A 7,637-nucleotide genomic window follows, 5' to 3' on the forward strand; every position below is an offset into this window, starting at 1 on the left:
ATATGATATTTCTATACATATTGGGTGAGTACAAAAAACTTGTTTAAGTACAACTTATGTTTATTTAAGAAAATTGAAGTTGATCCTATAGCTCTTGTCGCAACGCTTGCGTCATTCCTGAGATTTAAGATTACTTCATCTTTTTCCTTTCTTTCTCACTTTTACTAAATCCGTAAAAGATAAACAAATGTGAGAATTAGCATCGGTATTCAATGCCCAAGCTTTTAAATGAGCAATTGACATTGGAATATGAGATGGACACATTCTTGATGGAATTGTCGTTCCTCTCGTCATTGCCCTTTAAGTATTCACAATACTTAATGTAATTTCCATTTCAATGTCTTTCGGTTTGACAAAAGAAACACTTTCTTTTATTGACCGAACCGCCTTTTAAATATTCCAAATATTTCCGGCTATGACTTATACTGTCCTACATCTTAACAAACGAAAACACTTTTCTTTGTTAACCAATGTGCATTTCTTTTTCGCAAAAGCCTTGGAGGCATCTAAATATCTTAATCAATCAAAAAATGGTTTTAAATCACTAGCCGATTACTATCGTGAATGTCACTTAAAAGGATTCTATTTAATCTTATTATCCTTTAGATAGCAAAAATCTCTAATTAGTATTCGTGTTATTTTGTATATTTAACCATAATGATTTGGTCTCTATCAAAATGGCCTCCCACTATCTTTTTTGAATCCTACACTTCCAAAATAGAAAACGTGAATCTTTGTTGGAAAAGACTTCAAGCGGGTGATTGAATTCTTATACTCACTTATCTTTCCCTCAAGTACTTAATGCTATTCTTGGGATCAAAATGATATATAAGTGAACAACTACTTGTTCATCATATCTCATATGAGGTTTAATCATTTCCGGCTCCTAATGCTTTCACCCTCAAGTACTTAATGCTATTCTTGGGTTTCCACATTAGTTAAGTTTAACCCATTGAATCAACTAATATGTATCGATTTGAATAATATACGACTCAGGTACGCCTAATTGCCTTTCTCGCCGTATATTATATCGACTACACCCGCAACATCGCATGCTTAACAATAAACTCGACAACATCTCTTGACGATATCATCTCACCCCTATGTATCCATAGCCGACAAGATGATAACTCAAAGCGTGTTAGTTTATTGCTCCAATGGAGAGCCATTGATAAATCAATTTAATGATTAATCAATATAAACTTAATCCTTTTACTTTTAGGAAGATTTCTTAGGGTTTTAAGTTATTCCGGTCTCACTAAGCCCACAACACATTGTAGCATGCATCTCATACATATTAAAGCTAAAATGAATCATGCAATCACACATGTATGATCATGGACTTCCTAGGTCTCATTCTTTAGCCACAAAAGAATGAGCAAACTATTATTTGTTCCGCATGTTTTGTTGACGACAACATAATGCACAAGCGAGTCACGTATTTTGTTAAATAATCACATTAGAAAAATTCCCAGGATAGATTGGAGGGTCACGAGCGGACCACTTAAGTACCAATCTCCTAGACAGAATTTAATCAAATGTAATTAATGTCACAATACTGTTTGCTCGTTTTTGCAAACAAGACCTAAGCCCTCAGAATTATAAATTACATGCCAATTAATAATTCCTAAGTCCATGATTATTAATACATGCATTCAATCGTAAAGCTTTAATACTTGCTGATACGGTGGCTCCGATACCACTGTTGGCGCAACGGGAGGCGCGGGTCCGGATCGTATATTTCAATTCAAAATTGGAATTCCAACAATTCGGATCCAGAAATTGATCATATCAATAACAAATGGATCGTCGTATCATCTAGTAATTAAAGCACGCATCTAGAAACCGTAAGAAGAATACCTATGTCGATTCTCCAACGATTCTTGTAGTCCCGATAGTACGGCGACCTCAATCTCGTCCACATGAGTATGCGTCCGATTGAATCCTCGCCTTGAAGTAATCTGCAAGAGTTTCTCTTGCCGAGCAACCCTAAGCTCAAACTCTCGCCTCGATTACGTCTTTGCTTGGATGTATGAAAAACTTTCTCCAAGCTTTTCTGTGATTGATGACTACTTGAACTCCTTCAAATATGCTCTCTTAAGTGTGGTGTGTTGTTATGTTAAATGAGCAAAGACAACCTCTATTTATAGGGTAGAGCTTTGCTTAAGAATGCAACACCTCACATGCTAGGTGTCACACACCAAGCAAAGGTGTTGCCACCATTCGACACCTCACATGCTAGGTGTCACACACCAAGCATAGGTGTTGCCACCATCTGACACATCATATGCTAGGTGTCACACATCAAGCATAGGTGTTGCCACCTTCTGACACGTCGGATGCTAGGTGTCACACACAGAGACATACATGACATCATCACGTGACATCATCATATGACATCATCGTGACATCATCACATGACATCATCGTGACATCATCACATGACATCATCGTGACATCATCACATGACATCATCGTGACATCATCACATGACATCATCGTGACATCATCACATGACATCATCGTGACATCATCACATTAACTTGGATAAAATACAATTAGGTGCCTACTAATTTATAACTCTTACAAATTAGTCCCTAATTTATACTTGTTTTTCATCTTAGATTAATTTCCGAGATATGCTAGTATCTATATGAAATCGATCTCTCGTAAACTCAATCGGTTGCACACCCTATTGTGTGTGACTAACTAGGTTCACATCTATATGGCAACGAGAGTCATAAGAAACGCCTTTCTTATATTAAATAATTAAATCCCATTAATTATTAATTCTCGTAGATCGTGAGTGACGTCTAGCAACATATCACGACCCCCAAATAGATATGAATGTTTCGATGCATTCTTTATGAACCAATGTTCATAATTACCGTACACTCAAAATTCCCTTCATCTAAGATTCCGATCTCGACTAGTGTCACGGTTAAGTCAAACACTGTTTGTCTTAATCATATGACCTCATCTCAGTTCTTATTCTTGATAAATATGACTTCCACTAGAAACAACTTTCTAAGTAAGTCATATATACACCCGCGCAGGTTTTATCATCAATCAAGAACAATTTGAGATAGCATAGAATCTTTTCTCCGTTCATCCGGAGTGATAAATCCTCTCTTGGTTAAACCCCTATCTCCATATACAACTAACTAGAGCCAACACATCCTGCGACCCTAGCTCATGAAAGATCTAGGGATAAGGAGTATTAAACTCTAATCACCTATATACAAGATAGTGTCACCGCAAGTCAAAGGACATATGTACAATTATGAAATAGATGACATTAAATTGACTTTGATGAAATACCATGTATAAGTCATCTAGCGTCACTTGTTCGACCCACTCAACATTTTGAGTGTCCACATGTTTATCCTGATCTCCATCAAGTAGTATGAGACTCACTACTTCCTATAATTAGTAACTCCTTACTAATCAGGAGAATAAACAGAGGTGACAATCTTTCCGGGATAATACGATGCCCTTATTCGTAGGACCCCATCGATCATGAACTGTTATTTAGATCACATGTATAATAAAATCTGTAACTCATATTCTTAACACCTTAAGAATAGATTCTATCACAATGTGATAAGGACAATACGTAATAAATGAACACTTAGTTGATGAGACACTTAGTTCAATTAGAACATATATATCTTTGCCATTGGGATTAGTTCTACAAATATACATGATCAAATGGCCCTAGGGCACATACTACTAACAGGTTAATTCTAGTCCGGGTTTCGAAAAGGGTTAGTTAAAGTCCGGGTTTCAAAAATATATTAAAAAAAAAAAAATAGTTAAGCCTAGTTTCTGCAGGTCTCAAACAAGACCTGCGTTTTCACGCAAGGTCTCGTTCGAGACCTAGATTCTCGTACGAGACCCTTGCTGAAAATGCAAGGTCTCGTACGAGAAAGTGAAGTCTCGTACGAGACTTCACAACAGCCCTCTTTTCCCCCATTTTTCGGTCGTTTTAGAAACCCATTTTCGTATAAATTCTAATCCTAACTCTACCCTATACTATCACCAAAACCTAGCCGTCATTATACCCTTGAATCTCCTGAGAAAAACGCTTCCATTCTCCTCCAAAATCTTGCTGAAAATAGTTGAAGGTTTTGTTCTTAATTCTCAGTTTTTGCTCTTTTACATTAGTTCCGTTTTTAATCAAATTCAACGTGCGTTTCAGAATCGAAATCAGTTTCGTTTGTTCCCAACGATAGCAGACTCATTAATCTACAAGTCCGAGCTTAGTTTTCACACAACGGTACGTTATCCTTCTCGTAATTGCTGTAATCGTTGCCGCGTTTACGTAAATTCTGTTTTTGAGTTCTAAATCGATCTCTTGGGATTTCAATTCGTTTGGCAGCCGTTTGGAGGTCGAAATCAATTCCGTTTGTTTCCCGTGAAAGTAGACTCACGCATCTACGTTTCTACACCTTTCGTTCGTCAAACGGTACGTAAACGAACCCGTAGTAATCGCTGCCGTTTCACCGTTTTATTTTGTTACAAACTGTAAATGTTCTAAGTAGTTTATTGCCGATTTGTGGGGGATTGTTTAAATGAGTTTTGATTTTCTTATGATCGTTAGGTTATCTGTCATTGAATAGTTGATCGTTAGCATGATTATTAGCTAGTCGTTTTTTTGATTTCTTAGTGATTGAATCTCGGTTGCTTGTTATGAGTTTCGGCCGAGCTTTATTGCTCGTTGATTATCCATTCTTGTTTGATACTCACTGAGATTTTTATGGTGTGTTAGATTGTTGATTTGATGTTTGCTTATTAAGAAACCTTGATTTGAATAGTTTTGTATGGTGATTATAGGATTTGAAAGCTTTAAATCTAATCCTGCAAGTTTTTCGGTTTCTGTTTGTCATGTTGGGTTGGTGTTTTGGTTACAAATTGAAGAAGATAAAGATTTGGCATTATTTGATTGGTTAATATGAATTTGTTTTGGCTAAATGGTGGTTTTGGTCACTAAATTTTTGTGTCTTAAATATATTGATTCCTAAGTTTAATTTAATAACTATTTTGTATTGATTTTTGATTTTAATTTACGAAATTGGTTTCGACTTATTAATTAGCGATTTAAATAATAATATTATTTATAATTCGAAATTACTTTGGTCATTAATATTTTAAATTTAAATTAATATTAATTTTATTATAGTTTAGATGTGATTTTATATATTGACTATATTAAACAAAAATTAGGGATTTTATTTAATTTGAAAGTTTGACAAATTGATTAAATTATTTTTAAGACCTAAAAATAATGTTTGAGTATTTAAGAATTAAATTAATAATTATTATTAATTATTATTTAGTTAATAATTTGAGATTTTGGCTTAGCGTGCCAATTTGGATAAATTTGTAATTTAGCCTTTTTAATTATTTATTGATTTATTTAAGGAGATATTTGCCGGTAATATTTAATTACTTGGGTTTCAAGTTATTGAGTTCTATTTTGATATTGATTAATATTTTAGTAAATATTAAATTATAAACTATGGTTTATAACTCTGGCTTTATGGTTGGGTCGGGTTAGACTTGGGTCACCCGACATGTGGGATTGGCTTGTTAGTTTTAAGAAACTCGGCTACCCCACTATTTGAGGAAATGATTTTATTTATTAATTAAATATTATTTAATTAATATTTTCAGATGATTTTTAAATATGAACTCAATAGGCTTGATTTATTTACGGCATTATAATTTAAGTGAGATTGTGTTTCTCTGTGTTTCTATCTGGATTATTATTTGTGCTAGTCCTACGTGGTGTCTAGTATTCTTAGAGTTAGGGGTTGGAGCGATTTTAACGTATGATTTATTTTTAGACTCTTCGACTACTCGCGCTCCGGAGTCGAACCAGGGTTAGCTGTTTGCCAAGATCACGTGGATAAGCAAGCAGTGAGTTTGTAGTGCTATTTACCGCTTTATTAAGTACCACAATTTATTTTAATATTATAAATGTTTGCGAACTGTTTTTACGGATTATGGAACTGGATTGGAACGAGCTACTCGATAGGCTTGTATCGAGACTGTGTGCACCGGTAAGTACTCTGGAAAACGGCAGACTAAAGTCTTGCTCACGCTGGTATATTTATTTGACGAGGATTTGTTCCCGTCCACTCTGGGTTTATCGGTATGCTATGTCATACTTACGCTGGGATCATTTCAATACTGTTTTTCCATAATCATATCATATTAGTATAAAAATGTTTTGATTTAAGGGTTTTAAACTTAATAAATGTAAATAGTATTGCGAACTCATCTCAGTATATCTGACCCCGTTGTTTTCCCAAATTTTCCAGGTTTATGATTTGAAAGCTGGTCCACCCCGATTCTTTTGATTCCTCGGAGGTTTTTATGTTATTAAACTAGTTTCTATTTTTCGAACTCTTAGACCGCAGTAGAACTAGTTATTTATTTCATTGGATTATTATACTTTGGGATTATCGGTTTGCTCGATTATTTATTGGCATGTTCACTCCGGATTATTTATTTTTATATATAAGGCATGCTGTTAAACTTTCCAGATATTTAAGTTATTTATATTGTTTATTGTTTTTCCGCAAGGCTTGCTACGGGTTTTGGTACGACCATACCCATACCCTAGCGCCGGTCACGATCCACGAAATTGGGTCGTGACAAAGTTGGTATCAGAGCTTTAGTTTTGAACTAAGGCCAAATTTTTGCATGTTACGTGTTTATCGCTTTAAGGCATGTTAAGTGTTACTGTTGTGTCATAGGATCTTTTGCGGAATTAGGATTCAAGTTTTGTCTTTTGAAACGTCATCATTTGTTTTCAAAACTTTCTACCTTCACCTTTAGGAGTGTTGAGTCGGTCTTATGTGTTGTTGATGTTTTACTTTGCGAAATTTTTGCTCTACTCTGGAATGTTAGTGTTATTACTCTGGATAAATTGTTAATTTGTGAGCTATTAAATTATACTCTGGGTGTTTCCATATGGGCATTGTTTGAGATTTTTTGTTTCATTCTTAGGAATGAACACTCGTAGGCGTGCTGCAGCTCAGGCTGAGGCTGAAGCTGATGACGCTATGTCGATTGAGGTTGACCAGCATGAACCTGAGGTTCAAGTTGGCAGGGGACGTGCAGGTGGAGTTCCGGCTGGTAGAGGCCGAGCTGGCAGAGGTCGGGGTGGCAGAGGTCAGGCTGCTGGAGGCAGAGGCAGGGGACGTGGTGGTGCAGGCGTTCAGGCACCAGGTGTACCACAAGCTCCTATCGACCCATTTGACTTCACGAAGTTTCTGGCTGGGATCACTGCACTCCAGAATAATCAAGTGCAACTGCAGGCGGGACAGATCGCCATGCAGAACCAGTATGCTATGCTGGGACAGATCGTGCAGCAACAGGCACCACAGGCTGGTGGTGTAGTAGTTGGTGGTGTTGGGACCACTGACAGGGATCTGGTATTGGCTTACATGAGGCTGAAGCCAACAGAGTTTGACGGTTCCGGAGACGCGCTGGATTTTCTCGAGGAGGTTGAGCAGAATGCTCGGCGACTACAGGCTACAGAGCGTCAGACCGTCGTTCTGGTAGAGATGTCAATGAAGGGTTCAGCTGGGGACTGGTTTCGTAGCTCTGTTCATGCTGACATGGCT

General features: G+C 36.5%; 1 long non-coding RNA gene across 1 annotated transcript; it reads left to right on the forward strand.

The window, feature by feature from the left end:
* Positions 1 to 4,389: 4,389 nt before the first annotated feature.
* Positions 4,390 to 6,422, forward strand: LOC130015195 (uncharacterized). Its single transcript, XR_008790246.1, has 3 exons — positions 4,390 to 4,468; positions 5,850 to 5,922; positions 6,327 to 6,422. It is a non-coding gene; the product is annotated as an uncharacterized LOC130015195 (long non-coding RNA).
* The last annotated feature ends 1,215 nt before the right edge of the window (positions 6,423 to 7,637 follow it).

This window comes from Mercurialis annua, linkage group LG3 (assembly GCF_937616625.2).
Source record: "Mercurialis annua linkage group LG3, ddMerAnnu1.2, whole genome shotgun sequence".
Classification (NCBI taxonomy): Eukaryota; Viridiplantae; Streptophyta; class Magnoliopsida; order Malpighiales; family Euphorbiaceae; genus Mercurialis; species Mercurialis annua.